The sequence below is a fragment of the Xyrauchen texanus genome, chromosome 30 (genome assembly GCF_025860055.1).
Source record: "Xyrauchen texanus isolate HMW12.3.18 chromosome 30, RBS_HiC_50CHRs, whole genome shotgun sequence".
Lineage (NCBI taxonomy): Eukaryota > Metazoa > Chordata > Actinopteri > Cypriniformes > Catostomidae > Xyrauchen > Xyrauchen texanus.
The window spans coordinates 9,812,658-9,833,204 of NC_068305.1; the positions used below are offsets into that span (position 1 = coordinate 9,812,658).

At 36.1% G+C, this 20,547-nt stretch overlaps 1 protein-coding gene across 2 annotated transcripts in view; it reads left to right on the top strand.

The window, feature by feature from the left end:
* The window catches only part of LOC127624269 (5'-nucleotidase domain-containing protein 1-like), a 75,634-nt gene that overhangs the window by 37,047 nt on the left and 18,040 nt on the right, over nt 1-20,547 (top strand). The gene's annotated exons all lie outside the window — the stretch shown is intronic.

Below are 20,547 nucleotides of genomic sequence, written 5' to 3' on the forward strand. Positions count from 1 at the left end.
TAAACCCTCGTTTTAGCACAGCAGTTGATTTACAAATTGTTTTGTACCCCGATTACACTTGTAATGAACACCTATGAATTGAGTCCTTGCATTGACTGTAACATGGAGTTGGAGAAAACAATTCTGCATTATTCTCTGAAATTTCTCTCTGCTTCTCTGATTGAGTGACTCTTTTTAGGACTGGCTTGAGTTTTTGTCCATTATTAAAATTGAGTTTTTCTTTAGTCCTGGCTGGAACAGCAGAACTTTGTTACTGATTATCTCTATAGTCAACCGTACCTGCTATTACACATAAAGACATCTTTGATGTTGTTTTCCGGTGCCATTGTAATGCATAATTAACTGCTGTGCCCAGCCGGACACAGCAACCTTGGCTCGACCAATGGCTTGAGTTTGGGTCGGGTCTATCTATTTGTATGACCAATGAAATCAGTTCATATTTATTAGAGGTTCACCGATAGTGAATTTTGCCAATACCAATAACTAAAGTGGAAACAACCGGTCAGTAGCAGATTAAGCAGCTGATCATTTTTAAAATCAGTAATATGAATGAAAACATTCCACTCGTTATATAATAATGCTAAACTTTATTGCAAAATTAACAAAAAAAAAATGTAATTATTACAAATTTAAAAACCGAGGTATAAATATATAATAACATAAATAGCATAAATAAAAACATTTACATACAAAGTGAATCAAAGAAAACACTTCAAACTAATCTGAACATATGAAAAATGTAACTGGTGAAACTGTGTAATTTTAGCTAACTTGATCTTGCCTGCTAACGCTGATGGATTGCAAGCTTCCTTGCTTCGTAACTTTCAAATCATTTCAACGATCTTCTCTTTATACTAAAAGTCAGGTATACAGGATAAATTTAAGCAAATACACTAGTTTCTAGATCGTAGTACAACAGTTAGCTGTCTATAGTTCAGTAGTATGTAGCTGTATGTGTGTATCAGTGTGCTATGTTAGCTGATAAGTAGTTTTAGTTTAGTCTCTAATAACTGTCATTATAATTATGCTACCTCATCTATCAGCATGATGCCAGTGAATCACGTTCAGTCTCTTTGTACGTTTCATCGCTCACTCACTCGCATCCCTATGGAGTGTGTGGACGAGCTACAGGACGAGCAACATACAGTTCACTTAACAGCCACAGGTGTCATTAATAATAAGGGTTTCTGAATCTTACATACTGCACCTTTAACAAAACCTCTTCTAATTGCTCATGTTTATAACCTTATAATAAGTGGCATTTGTTTTAAATCAAAATAATTATTATGTGTTTGCTTTTTTATCTATTTGTAACTATCTGTGTTGATCTAAAAGTAACTATTTGTGCATTATCAATTAAAACCGATATGTCTTTTGACATCTAATATTTATAGTAGTATGCAGTCAGAGTAAAGTAATATTTTGTATTCACAAAGTTATTTCAACAGATGGCAGTGGTTCAAAGGCAGCATAGTTTGACATGTAATTTTTATCACTTTACTGAGGCCCATCATTACACAAGGCACTTTATTGTTATTTTACACTCAATAGGAGGCACAGCAGCTCAAAAATGAAGGAAGTGGAGTATTTTAATCTCAGTCAAATCTTTTACTGGGCTTGGTGTCCTAGCCCCCCTGAAAATATAAATTATAAGAAGTTTTATGACCATTTCTGACCCTCAAATATTTTATTTGGGAAAAATGCATTTCTACTAGGGTTGTGGCACTCTGACCGTTCCCAACATAAATACTTTGAACAAGAAAAGAACATAGTCATACAGGTTTAGATTAAAGCTACACGATGTAGTGTTTGGCCTTCTAGTGGTTGAAGCATAAAACTGCAAGTTAATTGAGGAGGAACACTTTCGTGTTCTAAGTGAGATTAGCTTTAATCTAATCCTGGATTGATTTGCCACTTCTGATGGATCTCATGGTTTGACCCAGAGATAATCTGCAGAGTGGAGTCATGTGCTGCATTCCAAACGGCATAAATCACACTCTGAAGGGCACTTTGAAGGGAGAACAACCATTATAGTCATGCTGTAAGATCGTTATAAGATTTCCTAAGGTATTGGGGCATAGGGATGATTACTTCTGAATGTAACGCACCCTTGACAAGCTATTTGCGTGTTGATATGTTATTCGCTTAAAAAATTATAATCATTATTTCTTACTTTGAGGAAGATAAACAACACACTTAATGATATTTTAATATGATAATTAAAGTGGTTTATCCACTACACAATACACAATACACCTTCACATTTGTATTGTATTACACATATTCATTTAAGAGGTGAAACTTGTAAAATGGCTGATATGACTTGAATTGAAGACACTATAAAATAAAAATGTGGAGTGGAGAATGCAAGTGAACCGTAATACTACAATAGTAGGTCTATACACTGCAAACAATAACACCGTAATATAAAAATGCAAAATAAGGATTTAATAATGCTGCAATACTTTATTGAACATGAAAATAATTTGCAGAAGTATGCAATATCACAGTTACAATAACAAATATTTTTTAATCATTGTGACGAGGCAGAGGGCGGGGCCGGGTCGTGATGCTACACACCCCGACGGCTCTAAATAAAAATCTCTAGACTTACCATAGTGAATCTTAGTGAATGAAAAACATGGTTTGGTTGGTTTACTCGCTCTTTTAATGAAATTTTATGCATTTCTAACAAAAAAATCTTATAAAAGTATAGCTTCAAATATATTATAGTCATTAACCTTTTTTTTCTTCTTCTCACATCAGAGTTGAGTAAGCTAAAATAATTGAACTGTTGATTCAGTCGCAGTGCTGTTCTAGAGCTCTGTGCATTCACCTTAAAGCTAAATGTTCCACTCATAACCATATGTGGAGAGGACATATTTAATTATGGCATGCTTTGTTTACATCTTTATTTTCTACTTATGTTTACCTTGAAATAATTTCTGTGTGATGATGATGACTCATGATCATGTATTGCAATGAAATTCAGTCAATTGTGTTCTCAGCATGGCATCTCTTTTTTTTGTGTGTGTGTTTTATTCTCAACTATTTTAGACAATTCTGATCCACAATACTTTTTCTACTTCATTTGGCAGCACATTATCATCAATTTTACATACACAGTATAACATCCACACATATTTTAATATTACACCTTTCTCATGCACATAAATTACATGGTGGTACACAGATAATATTCAGTGTGTTAAAGATATCAAGCTGTACACTCATACACAAATAAATGTTCTTTATTAGCATGCATGATTCCACTGAAAGGTTCTTTGGGGAACCAAAAATGGTTCTTCTATGGCATTGCCGCGAAACCTGGAACCTTTATTTTTCAAAGTGTATAGGCTTGACAATGTCTGTAATCTTCATAATGTTCTAAGGTTATCCATCAACCCCACCTAAATATTTTAAAAATCAGCATTGCTTTTGTTTTTAATGCTAGATAATGTTAATATTATAAAGTGTCAGGAATTAATTGCAAAAAAATTTCCATCGGAAGATGCTTTCAAGTGTGAACTCCTCAAAAAAAAGAATTCTGGTTCCATTCTGATATGAAACACCCACTTTTCACATTTTCATCGTACTTTTTTCAATGTCGTGTTTAACTCGTAAATACGTTACGGAAATAAAATTTGTTGTGAGTGTTTAATTTTGAATTTTTGACAGCTTGCATAACATGCACAGGTTTCCCACTCGTCCTGGAAATCCTAGAAAAACTGACATTTTGCAATACAGTTTTCCAGTCATGCAAAAGTAATGGAAAATGAGGAAAATACCTAAATGTTCTAGAAAATATATTAGCTTGATTGTGATGCTGACAAGGTTTTCGTTACATGTACAAGTATTGATATAGTGCAATTTTTTTTTTTTTTTAGTTCTGACACTTTTACTGTGTAAACTACAAAAACATTTGATTTGTAATCGTTACACAACAAAGGCGGTCGGACCGCAGATTTTGCACTTCAGTATGTAAATTAATTGCCAATAATTCAATGATCGGAGACCGCTTATACTGCTGTTAAAACATGTAGTGCCCGATGATTTCCACGATGTGGAAAACATGTATGGAATCACTGAATCGGTCATAAAAAATCTCTGTCCAAGTGTGATTATTTAAACCGCAAAATTATGTGATTTATTAAATGTGCTGCGTGCTTCAATAAGAATGCGTGAAGCTGGCCGATCGTACATTGAAAACACCCCATAATGAGTATCACACTTGCTCTGGGTGTGAATGTGTGTGTGGTAGATGACCGTGAGCAGCGCGCTCTAAAGCATGCAGCACACTCAGACTATATATTTCATTTAGAGTTTAATAATCACACAAGGACATGTAGCAAACTGCTTATGCAGAGGTGAGAAACTACCATCAAAAACACACAGAAGTGCACAAATAAAAGCTTGAAGACTCGTGAAATGGGAAAAAAAGATCATGTTTAATGCAATTTAATAATAATAATGTATTAAAGCAATAAATCACATCTGTGATCACATCTGTTCTGTTGTGCAACACTTTATTTGACAAAAATATCTCCAGTGATGTTTCGGATTGTGCTGTGAAGATTTTGTAATAAAGCACTTAATTTGATAATCTTAATGATCAGGTGAACACAACATGTGTTACCATGGCGACTTACTCCCTGTTTATGTTTATATGTTAAACATGTCTGATGAAGTCATGGAACCATGATGAAATCTTTTATGACTGGAGAAATTTTACAGTGGAAGGATCAGCATGATAGCCTCTGCTTTGTCTGGATTTATTAGAGACAGAAAGAGACTTAGAAACCTGAACCACTCCCACATAAACAGTCAAGATATAGCACCAATAAATGAATTGTGCAGGAATGTGCATCATTCAAAAAACAATTTTAAGCAATCTGAAAGCTATTATAAGGCATAACTAAACCCTTTTTTTTTTTATCCCCTTTTCTCCCAATTTGGAATGCCCAATTCCCACTACTTAGTAACTCAATCCAGGAGGACTGACAAATCTCAGTTTCCTCCTTTTATGAGACAGTCAATCCACACATCTTATCACGTGGCTCACTGTGCATGACACCACAGAGACTCACAGCGTGTGGAGACTCATGCTACTCTCCACAATCCACGCACAACTTAACATGTGCCCCATTGAGAGCGAGAACCACTAATCGCAACCACAAGGAGGTTACCCCATGTGACTACCCTCTCTAGCAACCAGGCCAATGTGGTTGCTTAGGAGACCTGGCTGGAGTCACTCAGCATGCCCTGGATTCGAACTCACGACTCCAGGGGTGGTAGCCAGCGTCGATATTCGCTGAGCTACCCAGGCACACTAAACCCTATTTTTAACAAATCCCATTTCTGTGTTTGAAATCGGTTTCATGCAGGGATGGGTCACAATAGTCAACAAATCAACTAGTCGTCCAAAAACCAGCTAGTTATAGTTTTCATATTATTAGTGGTGTTACCCTTAAATGCATACCTTGGGTCTTTATAGTGACCTGGGACCTCATTTCATTTCAAATGACTAAACAGTAGTACAGTACATAGTGTCGTTAGTGACCTGAGATATGTAATGGTGTTGCAATATTTATTTTCACTACCATAAATCGTATTTTTATGATTATATCATATCTATATAGGTCTGCTATCACAGGATATAATTTCTTTACTTATTACAGGACAAATGAGTACTTTATTTATACAAATGGCTACTATATGATGTAGATTTTCTGTGGATCAGTATCCCATATGCATGTACACATACATATTATACATGCTATTTGCTACTCGGTGTGATGCTGTTGTTTCAGCAATTTACTTGATTTACATTTGACATTGCTATTTGATGAAGAACCATGCAGAAGTAAACTATAGCAAGTGCAACACATGAAGAGTATAATAAGGCTATTGCCACTTTAAAGGTCACTTGGGTAGTTGAGCAACGTTTTTTTGAGTATCCTGCAGTGTCTGCTGGTGATTTTCAAAAGAGAGGAAGCACAGATGTAAAAGAAGTGTACTCGCATATTATTTTTTACATTATTCACTTTTGTTCTTAGGTTGTTGGTGTTTTTTGTTTTTTGTAGGGGGGGTCTAGTTAGGCAAATTAGATGTGAAGTCTGCTCTCCTTTTTTAACAAAGTGGTCCGTTGATTTCTCATAAATTAAGTCAACAACATTAGCAGTGTCTGCCATTTTGCCCCTTAAAAGCAGCAATGTTGCCAACTTACAAAAAAACTATAAGAAATATGATACGTTCAAATATTGAACTTACTAAATGAAAATAAAATACCAAGCTACAGAACCTTTTATTTACAATATATACATTTGCCAAAGGTAACAGTGAAGATTTGTAATCACTAAATGAACACACCCGCTGATCACTCTGCAACCACTGAATGACAATGTTGAATGTTTTAACCTGAAATGCTGTCACTCACATCACCGTTTCAATGATTGGCCATTTGTTACACGGTTCAGCCCATTTGAGAGCTTGACCAATCATCAGATAGAGAAGCCAGGCTTCCAGGTGGGATAGAAATATATTGATTGAAAGCCCACTGTCCAATAAACAATCAGATCATTTCCCTCATGCAAATAGCACTCATGAAGCTCCCATAGATTCCCAGTAACGCACAGCATCCGGACGGGACCCAGAATGATGCATTAAGAGCCTCTTGTCCAATGAACATTGATCTATTGCTCCACTAAACTTCATGGGACACGCCCATGACTCCTGTTGAAGAAGGACTTCAATGCTGCTCTTTGGGCCATGTGTCCGCAAACTCATTCGGACATAATCATGTAGATAAAATCATCGGAACAAACATCCCTGGAAGTGTTGTATGCTGTTGCACACTTTTGTTCCCTTGAATAATAATTATCTGAATTTTAGAGAGGTTTTCTGTAGTTTGATAAACATGTAATTATGCAATTGTAATAACATTTTAACGGAAGCCGTGCTTCCCATGTTGTCTTAAAGCAATCGCCACTGGTGTCCTGCCGTGAGCATTGAGTTTTTAAGATGACACGTCAGATTAAATATAACCCAGTTTTGAAAAAACATGTCTTGAGATCCCTGCGTTCTTTTACATTACGTTCCACTTAGCTGTTTTTGAACACACAAGCCTGTCTTATGTAAACAAGAACCAGAAACCAGCCTAATAATACAGGGTTTCCAATTAGTCAACTAGTCATGTTGGTCACACACTCACTAGTGGATTTTGAAAATATTTAGTTTTGCACATCCCTAGTTTCAGGACAGTTTTCTGGCCAGTTGGAGAAGTGGACTTGTGAAGAGGTCCCACAGTTCAACATGGCAGTAATTGGCTCTGGGTGGGAACATACACAGCATTGCAGTTAATGTAAATACTGGTTAATGTTGTTTGTGCTGTATAGTCTTCAGTACTGGCTAAGAGATAAGTATGCCAGCTTTGTTATCCTTCGAATACTTCAAACACTGGCCGATGCTGTGTTTAATGTCAAAGTAAAGCAGGAACCCAGTTCTTGACTTCAGAGATTTTTGTTTACATATTTGGCAATATTTGTTTTTTGAGGATGAAGTGATTGTTTATCAAATCATGCCACATTTGAATATGTTTATATATTGATGAAAGCTCAACCTTTCTCTGTCATGCAATAACTGGATCTTGACACCGGGCACAGATTTCAAAGCAAGTCATTTTGTGAGCTCAGCCATATTTACTTATTATTATTGCCTCTTGACTGCTCCAATCCTGACCGAATCCCTAAACAAAACAAAGTCTCCAAACTCAATATTAACCTCACCACTAGGGCCAGACCCAAATTCTCCGGTTAAACACTTCCGAATGACAAGGGTTATGTTCGAAGAATTGTGTGCAATGGTTGGACCTTTCGTTGGGCCAGTCACATCAAGCTATTGCACTGGGGGTGTAGTGATTAAGTCATTTTCTTCATGCATCGATTACTAATCCTGCCAATTCATATGCATCGATATTGAAATATTGATTTTTGAATCGTGAATTGCTAGTGTTGGTCAATAATCGATTTTAATTGTACAAAATTGTATACTAATTTGCTGAGTCAAGATTCAATCGATTTTTAAGAGTATATAAATATTAAATTAGTTTCATGTGGGATTTAAATGAGACAAGCGTGACTTCATTATCTAGCACATCCCGGAGCACGCCCTCACAGCTATCTCCTCACAGACCTGGACTGCACTCTTCCATCACCCTTCACGGGACATTTGTCTGACATTTCCTCAGGATGGCCACTATCTCATGAGCAAATGACGCCTCGCATTAGTGCTCTTGTCACGAGTCAAATGCACTCAAACCTTTTGATACAGCTGCCAACTCTCTTCATGTTCACTACATTGTCAGAAATTAAGGAGAGCTTTGGGCAAAAATGGCATTAAAAATAAAAAATAATTATCCAGAAATTCAAAATGTGAAGGCAAAAAATGGCCTTGTAATGAATTCTTCTGATATAGTTGATGTTGATGCAAATTTAGGGGTAAGATATAATATATTCTCAGACTTTGTATTAATGAATTTATTAAATTGATAATTTGACATAAACAGATAAGACACCGATTATGTTTTAAATTGTTAGAAACAAAAATAAATGCCCTCCATGAAGGTAAAAAAAATCCCCCTGAAAATCAAATAAAAGGGGGAAATATTGGCCATAAATATAATTCTGACAGTACTGTAATAAAGTGATATTGTGAGAAAACATATGAAGACATTATTTTCTATAGGATAAAATAGTGCCGTTTATCATTGTTTAATGAAGGACTTTGTATGCAGAAAACATTTCAATTGAAGCCACATATGATTGCTTTTCCTTGAAAATGAATGTAGTCAGATGATTTTACTTTAACGTTGTAATATTTGAAGTAGTTTACAGATTCCGGGTCCCCACGATCATGGAAAACCTGGAAATATCAGGGAATTTTTTAATTGTGATTTCAAGGCCATGCAAAGACTTTTTATAGTCGATGGTATGGAATACTGTTCTAGCTACTGTATGTTCAGCTCTGAAATATTTTATGGGCACATTGTACTCTTGTACTATTATTGTATGCCAAGTATCCTGTATGCACAGTACATGTATTTTATGTATTTGTGGTGGAATAAACAATCTTAAGTAGTTTGCCTTTCTTTTCACAGTAGTGGAAGTAATTAAAATACAGACTTGAATCGGTAATCAAATTTAATTCCATTGTGAATATTTTTTGGGGGTGCCTGTGTAGCTCAGCGAGTAAAGACGCTGACTACGACCCCTGGAGTCGCAAGTTTGAATCCAGGGAGTGACTCCAGCCAGGTCTACTAAGCAACCAAATTGGCCCGGTTGCTAGGGAGGGTAGAATCACATGGGGTAACCTCCTCGTGGTCACTATAATGTAGTTCGCTCTCGGTGCATGGTGAGTTGTGCTTGGATGCATGTGGAGGCTTCACTCTTTTCTCCGCGGTAACGCGCTCAACAAGCCACGTAATAAGATGCTTGGATTGACAGTCTCAGACACAGAGGCAACTGAGATTCACCCTCCACCACCCGGATTGTCACTACGCCACCATGAGGACTTGGGAATTGAGCATTACAAATTAAAAGTGGAGAGAAATTTTTTAAAAAATAACAATATATAATAATAATAATAATAATAATATAATATTATTATTATTATTATATATTATTTTATTTTTTCTCTCCACTTTTTCTACCCAATTTGTTATTATTATTATTATTATTATTATTATTTTTTTTTTATCGAATCGAAAATCTTTGAATTGTTAATCGAATCAATTTGCTTTCAACCCAAATATTCACACCCTTATTTTGCAAACTTATAACACGTGCACAAATGGTCAAAACATATCATCATTTTTCAAATAAACTGTTTCCTTCACAATAATGTGCATTTTAACTAATGCAAAACTCCACGTCCTCTTAGCGTCCTCATACAATTTTTTGCCAATTTTGTGAGTTTATTTGCATTTATAGGGTTATTATTCAGGATTTCTCATGTGCAATTTCAAAATGTGCATAAAGGTTTTTGGAAGGAAACCCAGCTATTGACTCAACCAGTCCCGTGAGTTTGGGCCAGAACCACTTGTTTGACCAATGGCAGACATAATATTTGGGAAAACTTTTGGAATATTTGAATATTATTTTTGCAATTATCTTGGTTCAGAAATGACTCATTCACCTTTAAATACTGTACATGCATCAAAATAAACAAAATACACAACACTGACCCTGTTGACTCAACATTCATTGGAAACCATGGTTCCAAGGTTGATGTTTTAAAAAAGAGGGCTTGAAGATCTAGTAAAACTGTTGTGTAAAAGGTAACATGGGCAAATGAACAGTTACTGTTGAGTGTAAAAGAGGGGAAGAGTTTGGAGTTGCTACGCTCTTAATGTTTTCGCCAGCTGGGTTGTATGTTGAACATACTGGGTTGTTTTGTTGTGGGTGATGTGTATATATGTTTAAATTCTTCCCCCCATTCAATCACAGAAGCCCACAAGCACCCTTCTGTTGTGGCTTTAGACCTCACCATGAAGGCAAGGTTTACAAGAACTGCATTATAATTACTTGAGTTACTTGGTTTTATATATCTAAATATTATTCCAATCCTGTGTTAAACCCAGATCTTCCTTAAAGTTTTTAGAAGTTTATCCTTTCCATTTGGGATGGATTGTGTGATTTTGTGTTATCTGTCATTAACATAAGTACTGTCTTTTCCATTCTATGTTAATGACTGACTGTAAGAAAAGTGTTTAATTTAAGAAGGAATTACCATCTTAGTGAATCATACAGCTGTTACGGTCATCACTGGCTGGGTTTGAGGGTGGCTTACCTAGTTCAACTTCAACAGCGAATAGTTTATAGAGATTGATTCATTTAATTGCAGAGTCATTCATCAGTAGGATTTCCAAGATCCATGTTGATTACATGGTGAAGGTGGGTCAGGTCTGCATGGACATCTCTTGTGGACCAGTTGATTTCTCCTGAATCTATTTCTATTGACTAATTTTCTCTCTGGCTGTTGGTCAGGACTTAAAGGTTTTAGGCATGGCGCTGTGTCCATGGATTTTGATTGCAACTCCAGCTTGTTACGTGTCAGGGCTCAATGGTAAGGATTGTTTTCTGCTGTAGTTCAGATTTGTGCTTTCTCCAACAATATTTTCACTGGCATTACCACAAAGTTATTACTTTTATGTGACAGAAATAATATTCATATATTTTTGTATTAAAGGGATACTCCAGGATTTGCCAAAACAATGTTCAATACATGACAGAAATGATGACATTATGTATGAGTATTTAGTGGGATAAGATAGCGTTAAGCTCCATCTCCACTTCTGAGAGTTTTTGAACTGAGCATGTATACTGAAGAACTTTCCCTTCACGAGATGGGAAGGCTTGGTTTCTGTAATGACAGACTTTTCCACAGCCTCAGGGAAAGAGTTAGGGGGAAAGTTACTTTGGAACTGGCGTCTTAGACTCTAAAGTCTTATCCAACTCCCACCCAAAGCTCAACGTCCTCTTTACGTCTTTTGCCATCCATTGTTCACCCATATAACTTCTCATCCATTTGGTTTCTGACTGCACATGAGATCTTTATTCTAAGCTTTTATTTGAGTAAGAATAACAAATACACACAAAGGAAATGGTACACCTACAGATTTCCAAAGATGGAGCTTATGGTTGAGCACTTTAACCTTTATTTCATCTCACCATTTCTATGGACAATGGATCTCTTACTCGTCTCCCTAGATTGTTTCACTCTCAATGATAATCCTGGGAATCAAGGAATGTAGTTCACTGTTACATGGCTTTATTTGTTCAAATGTGTCATTTAGAGCTGGGCGATACATTGGATCTTCACAATATATTCACAATGATTTTGCTGGCAATATAATATTAAGCGAAGTCGTGAATATTGCATTGCAGTTTTTTATTTGGGCATTAAGTTTCCTATGTGCTACTGCACACAACATGAGCTTAGAAGAAGTAGATTTTCACAATAGATTTCAAACCTGTATGAAATCTGGCTGAGGAGTTGTCAGGTGTGCGCACTGTCCCAACAAGCCGGAGACTGGAAATAAGCAACAACCAATGGTTTTTGAATTGTCAAGTAATTGATGCAACCGGTCTGCAATAAGTTATGTATTGTGTGTACTAACACAACCGAAAACAAAAGACTGCGAGTCAGTGCATTTGGCAGACAGAATTTTTGCCTGGTCTGATGAAAATTACATGACCGTAGTAATATTTTTGCAAAACAAAATTCTGTGCCTTATTACAGAGGTCTGCACAGGCCTTAAAATTAAACCTAACCAGTGTGGGACCGTGTGGACCCTACCTGGCCCGAACGATACTGTCAGATTTTAAGCCCGAACCCGATATCGCGCACAATCTAATTTCTTCTCCTAGAAAGTACTGTTGTAATTGGCTGTATTTTATGTAAGCATATAGGCAACTTTTGTTACAGTTCTGAAACGGTAAACATACACAATTTTAACAAGGCATGGCAGCCCCTCGGTACACTAGAGCAGAAAGAAAAAAAAGCATTGACTTAGTTAATTTGCTGAAACTTCACTTGGTGCATAACAATGTGGAACAATATGAAACCCTGCAACAGTCCCCTCTATGCTCCTGAACTTTTTCAGAACGTTGAATCTTTGTGACAACTGCGCTAAAAACAATCTAGATGCAGAACAAAGAATGAAAAAGAACGTAGGTTTCTCAACATGCGTTTTAAAAATTTTGAAGTCCTTTTTAACTTGACGCTGTGTTTAAACAGTGCCGTTCCTGCGTGAGACGCTGAAGAAAAACACACGTGCAAAAACACATTTGGTATGAATGGCCCCAAACTCGTCAATTTGCACATCTGTGAGCGAGAGCATGTGCGCAAATCAAATTCGGTAAGCCTGTTTATTTTTTAATTAATTACAAACCCAAAGTCCTACTTGAAAAACTGACCCACGGCATGGTTTGGAATAATGTGTATTGGGAAAATGTTAATGTTTCCTGGAGCTTTGTTTATTCATGTGTGGCAGGGCGGAGGGCGGGGCCGGGGCCGGGTCGTGATCCTACACATTCGGTCCTGTATTAGGCATAATTAGCCTAATATGGGACCGGGTGTGTAGGATCACGACCCGGACAAATCATGTTTTGAAGAAATTACAGACATTACAGCTGATTTTCTCTAAAGCTGCTTTGGAACAATGTGTATTGGGAAAAGCACAACTAAAAAAACTATACAAATAAAAACGATTAGACTTGATTGGACTTTTATGTTAGAATATTTTTTCTACTTTGGCAACAAAATCTCAATGTTCTCTCTTTGCTCTGTCAAACAAACAAGTGATAACCAGTGGTGAAGCATTTTACCAATCAGAAATTAGCATAATTAATTCTGATACATGTAATGGATATCATCATCCAATCACTGCCAACCAAGTTAAAATAAGATGATGCATTATAATTTATGATTCTAAGTACTGATTTTCATTGTTCCATGTCTGCCAACCATGTTGAGTGGTCCAAACATCACCTGCAGCTTGAAACTGAACTTTGGTCAGATATTACGAGTGAATGCACTTGGCTTCACAGGAAAGATATAGGATGCTACCTTGCACACTATTTATTGAGCGACTTAACCTCCAGTGTGCTGTCTGTCTGCACTGGTCTCAGAGCAGTTCGAAGTGCACCATAGTTTCCTCCATATAAAGCCTCTGAAAGCAAAAGGTTTCTGTTTTTGGATAAATACATTGATTCGCAATGTGATAATACACAGTGAATGTAGGATTTCTCAGATAAAAGGGCCTGCAGTTTTCTTAAGTAATCATTGTGTTTAACAGTGTGTTGTTTCCTGATAAATTGCAAAAAATTTCAAAATGGCATATCGAATAAAACTAGAGACTCCAGTCTTTTGACTCTAACAGGTTTTTGACTCTTTCAGGTAATAACGTAAAGAGGTTTCTTACCAGATTTGTTGCCATTTTTCTTAAAGACGAACTCCACTGTGATCGGTGCCACATTGTTTTGTTCTGAAATACCAATTTGATCCAAAGTAAATTTACAGAAGTACATTAACAGAGATCAAGATGCATTTTTACTAATTGTGGTTCAGTTGTTTATATCTGAAATGGATATTTGTTCTAATAACAATGTCATTATATCAAAATGTATAATTTGTACTTGTTAGTTGTACATTGCTGATGTGAAATTGCAATTTCAACTAGAAATAAATTAATTATAAATATCTGTAATGGTGTTGGGAACAGGAGTGAATGACAGAACATTGTGAAATTATACTAGTAAAAAGACAGTAAATTATATCAGTAATTGACCCTTCACTATGCTCCACCCCCCTTGGTTACGGTTGCTCGCTCAGACAAGCTCTGCAGAACTCCTCATTGGAATTAATGGGAGATTGCCGTGAACAACGCATTTTTTTGCTAAATATTCTCATAAATGGAATGGATGATATTTTTACGTGGGCTGGCATGAAGAGTGCCATTGTAATGCATATTTATTTGATGTTTTTTGTAAAAGAAATTGTTAAATTACACCGCAGTTTGATTAAACCATGGAGACTGTGAATCAGAATCAAGGCAAATGATTAGGTCACTTGAAAAGAGAAAAACTTCATTTAATAGCAATTTCACATTGAGTAACATTAGCGTAAGTGAACGGAGCTGTTTATAACCACTCATAAAACACTAATTTTGATGCTGCGATCTGTTTATTTACTATCGCTTTTACTATGACTTGAATCAATACATAAATTAAAGTTCAGTTATTAGCTTTAATTTACCTTGGAGCAAATGTAGGTGTTGTTGCAGATGTTATATGTTCATTTGGGAATGATGCCTGACACAGTTTTATCCATAACATGCTATCTCCAGATTTATATAAAGATTATTTAAACACTGCATGCATCTTCTATGGGTAACTCATGTCAATATTACAAATGACCCCGCAGCAAAGTGTTTCATATTTTTGGGATAATTTTTATAAAATCCTGCTTAAAAATATTCAAACACACACTACTCCCGTAGACTCTCATTGGAAGATAGCAAATGCTTGTCAGAGTAATGGCGGCAGGGCAACACCTGCATTGATAGTATTGGTCAGAAGCTCTTTTACGGCGAAGCTTAGTGAAGGGTCAGTTGTTTTTTTACTAGTTGAAATTCCATTTATGATGTCTAGAATGTTTTCACTAGTGAAAAATTGGAAATAATTGAATATACTGCATGTGCTTAAATGTCGAAAGAGATTGAGATGGTGCACAGGTCGCAGACTGTGAGGTCGCAAAACTGACTCAACAATTTGTTTGCAGACCCCCCATTTAATTTAATTAATAAGTAAAAAATACATAAAAAATATATGTAGCTAAAGATTATGTTTATTCAATTCAAAAAACATGAATTGATTATTGTTAACAAATTTGTTACTGTATTTTAGTTTTTGCATGTAATATTTTGGATTTATTTATTTGGTTGGTTCATCACTCCTTTAAGCCATGTCAGAGCATAAATAAATATTCAGATATGTATCAAATATCATCAAACGGCTAAAAAAAATAATGGAATATTTTTTTTTAGCTAGATCGCCCAGACCTAGTGGCATGTGATGGTCTCTCAGAGTTTGAGTTTTAAAAAGTGTTTTGGTTCAGCTGGGTTTTATGATGGCCCTGAGGGACTGCACATTAACTTCCCCTCTTGTCTTTTAGCAACCACTGAAAAATGCCACACGGGACACATGCACTCATTAGTGGCCTCGCTGCTAAAAATGGTGAGGGGTGGTTTCTTCAAACTATTTTGCCAGAGTTCAAACAGGTGTACAGAGTAAAGGGATGCAAAGTCAAATAAGGTCACTGCATCCACATACAACCATTATACAATTGATCTTGCAGCAGGTAACACTGTCTATACACTGTGTAAAGATTTTGGCTGATGGCCTTTTTCCGGTTGGCATAAATACAGTTTGGTTGCTATAAAATACAAATAGCTTTATTTTGTCCAAGATGAATAGCATGTCTCCCTGGGCGTGTGTACTTTTTAAAATGTGCTGGTCAGTATCTCTTTAATTCATGTCTTTATGAGGAGGTAACTGTTCTCTCTTCCCATAAACTGTGGTGTGAGTGTCTCTGAATAGAGTGGCAAAGCTTTCTTGCATTTAGTTAAGTGTTTGGGGATCTAATTCAAGCTTCTCACAGATGCTTGGCACAGATCAGGTCATCTCAGGCCAACCTTACACAGAACTAAAATGCAGTAAAGTGAGTTTCCACCAGTGTTGGGTAAGTTAGTCCAAAAAAGTAATTTGTGATAATTAGTAATTAATTACATATTCTAAATTGTAATTAGATTACTGTACTAATTTCTGAAAAGTAATGATATTACTGATAACCCATATCAACTTTGACCAGATGGACAATAAAACACCATGCATCAAATTAGTCTTTTAATTCTTTCAAATAAATCCTATAACATCAAATATATTATTCTTAAACTGTTCCTAAATGGTTAATAAAATCTGTAACTCAAAATCGATCACTCTCTTTATAATTTCTTCTCCAAGCAAGTCCATTTTTAGCAAAAGGCTGTATTTGATGTAAGCATCGAAGGCAACATTCGTAACAGTAATATTGGCTTACCGTTTATCACACGCTGACACTTTATTTGGACTGAAGCTTTATAATCTGGGACCATGTGTAACGGTGCAACAGTCACATGAAGTTTTCTTCCACAAATGAACTTCTTCGGAACTTCAAATCTTAGTGACACTTTAAACGTGGTCTACATATTGCCATGCCAAGTGCTTTACTAAGAACTTGTGCTTCGGATCTGCATTTGTCATAAACTTGTAGTAATGGTGATATTTCCATTTAGAAAAATAGCCACTCGTATCTTCCGACATCTTTTAACTTGAGTGATTTCTCAACATACTGGCGCTAGCTCACGCACGCAGGCATATTGCCCATGCATTTAAAGGGGCCACGTTGAATTATAAAACAAATGTTATCATTAGATGATACAGTTTTATTTTCAGTTCAAGATTGTTTTATATAGAATTGTTGAAAGTCTGTACATTTATATAACTTTGGCATACTGGCATACTTTGTAATGCATTACACCCAACACTGGTTACCACCTTATAAAGCAGTTTAAGAATAACACAAAATATGAATGTTTTGTTGAGGGGGTAGCTTTGAAAAAAGCTACACCGCTACATCATGCTCGCACCTGGTGTTTACTATCGCCAGATTTGAATCAGAACTAAAGATGTCAGACTCACAAATAAATAACTTATCCGAGTCGGTTCTTTACAATTATCACACGTGAATTGGTCACACGTGACAGCAAAGTAGTCTGAATCGGTTTGCAATTAAATCTGAATGACTCAGAAAGCTCATGCGCTTGTTGCTGAATCATTTGTTGCGCGCACTCACTTGCCAAAACACTCTAGGAATATTTTAAAATACTAATAATATAGATAATGCTGGTTGCAGTGGATCTTCAGTCAATGGAAACGAAACTGAAATGTGTCCTATCATTTGTCAGTGATTGTAGATCTAACTAAAGAAACTAAAAGGTCTAGTTCAACACATGTCCAGCTTGTGAAGGGCACTACAGGTAAAGACACCACCAAAAGAGTATCAAAACATTTAGTAGCCTTCTCGAAAACACATCAAAAAAGAACTATGACATTGCCATGTTTTTTGGACATGTACCATTATATGGGGGCACCATATAATATGACTAACAGACAATGGCATATGAATACATTAATCATATATGCTAGTAATGTACCATAGTAGTACGATGGTATTCTTTGAATTCACTGAAGTGACTATGTCAGCACAAGAATAGAAATTACAAATACTTTACTGAATTCTATGTAAGAGCACCTTGTTCGCCCTTTAAATCCCAGTGCAATACATTACTACTTGTGTAATTTCTCGAAGTGAACATTACAATTTTAGAGCTGTTAACAGCAGAAAAAAACGTGCAAGATTGTATATGCGGGTAGTCACCGACTTTGCTCAGTCCTAAAATGACTACAAATTATTGTTGTTTTTGTTTGTTAGACATTCAATGTTGAGTGCTGGATAAAATCATGGTCCCAGAGGGCATCACGCCAGCTATTTCACTGGGGGGGTGCAGTTAAAAAAACCGAAATAAACAAATAAACACACATTTCCTCTCACATATTTCGCCTCTTTCTCTCCCCTGTCTGTGTGGAATATTTAACACTTTTAAAGTGTTCCACTTTCCCATTGACACAACAGACCGAATCGTTTTGGCCCAGATGTGATCTTTGTCAAATTGTGTGGAACAATTTGCTGCAGTTTAATTGCAATAAGTGTCATGTGTATGTTGTATTTGGTTGCTTTTGATCAAATATCGGTTGTAAGCGTTGTGTGTTTATTTGTGCACATGTTTGTGTGCAACTTCCTATGTGACTGGGTAAATTCAGTAGTTGTGCATGTGTGTGTTTTAGGTGGTCTGTCTTGTAGGTGGATGCAGTAGCGTGTATCAGCTGGTAGGGGACAGGAGTGAGTGTGCTTCTACTCATACAAGAGCGCTCTCTGGTGTTGCTTAAGTGATTGTGTGTGACACTAGGAAACATACAACGCTCCGGTCAGATGGCTAAATGCTCTGGGGGGCCACAACCCCCCCACAGTCTGACACTGAGAAGAATACAGAATCTGGTATGCTTTGAGCACTGGGCATAACAAATATAAAATTATCTACAGCAGGGGTTTTCAAACATTGTTGCCAGGGAAACGGGGTTGTGCACCATTCAGAATTGCAATAAGAATGCTAATTAAATTCCTTAATTTGGATTGCATTTGAATTGACATAGCAAAAAGGATGTAGAATTGCAATTTGAATTTAAGGAAGTATAATTAAAATGGAATGAATTTCTTATGCATGTTTTCAAGTTTATATTCGATTTTTCAGTTTAACATGAAACATGTTATCATATCACATGCACACTGTAACAAATAGCGTATTTCCAGAAACAATGCAGTGTTAAAGTGTTCTTGAATCAAGTAATACTGAAAAAACACTACGATTTACTTGATTATTGTAGTTTTTGGCTCAATGCAGCTTTTTTATTACAACATACTTCTAAGTCGAGCAAACAAGCACATCAGCGAGTTGTTAATGCATTTAATTGAGTTCAAATTTAACTTTTGATATATGCAAGCAGCTGAGAATTCATAAAAATGCAACGATGTTCAGTCAGTGTCAAGACTTTTTCACATTTATGTCATTACGATAACTAAATTAAAATAGACCTGAATAGAAGCTTGTCTTATTTTGCTATTTAATAGCCAAGCTTTGGTGAGAAGACATAATAATCTCAATGGGGGTCCACCTTTATAGATAGTGATGAAAATGTGTGAAAAGATTTAGTCATGAAATAAAATAAAGAAAGTTTGAAGTCTTCTTTTTCACAAACAAATGAAATGTTTTAGCATTTAAGCAAGTATTGACTGAAATGGGATGTTCGCCTCATGGGGGCAGTACTGTTATATAAATCTTATAGGATCACTCCTCTCTCACGCTTTTGTTTGTTTTGGTTGTTGATCCTTGAATCGAATTTTAATTTGGTGCAAATTTGCAGACTCGAGAGGTGTAAATTTGAAGAACTATATAAATGAAAACAAACAAAACCTTGGTTTCTTGAGGTAAATCATTGAAAGTCTATTGTTGCACTGTATTTTAAACACACTAATGTAATTGAATTAACTTAACTATTTAATGTGTTATACAAAAGTTTGTGCTTTGGATAAAAGTGCCTGTAAAATAAAATAAAGAAATTTAATGTAAACTTATGGCAGCCAAAGATGCACACATGTATTTACCGACCCCCACAAACACATGCCTACATCCATGCGCATTTACAGAGAACTCCCAATAAATAAAAAACTAAATGCAGTTTTTTATGATCCCTCTTATTTTTTTGAAAATGATAAACATCTTGCAGATTCTGCAAGGGAGATGCAAACTTATGTATATATACATATCTCAGAAGAGGCCTGTGTTTACCTACAGTATGTTGAAGTCTAAATGAGGTAAGCTGCAAGACGTTGCCGCATGTGAATGTGTGAGATGAGATGAGGTTTCTGAGGTGTGTGTGCGTGTGTGCATGCGGCAGTATTTGCCAGTATAAACTGAAGGCTGGTTAATGTGCCTTTTCACGTTTTCATAAGTCTTCTTTACTCCTGCACATAAAATAAAGACATGGTACTTCTCTCACATGGAGCACATTCCTTCACTCCAGGCAAACACGTTCTGTTTTAGTATGATTGACACCCTGTATATACTGATACTTTTACTAATGACTTACACTGCTCTTTGGTATGTATAAATGGAATGTATAAATGGGTTTATTTAGTTTGTAAATTCTAGTTGGAGCTGACTGTCTCATGCAGCAGCTTTCAGAGGATTTTCAGCCTTGGACAGATTTGTTTAGATCTGAATGTTTTGTAAGAGAGTTTTTAAGTTCAGTGTGTTTGTGTAATGTTAAGGGC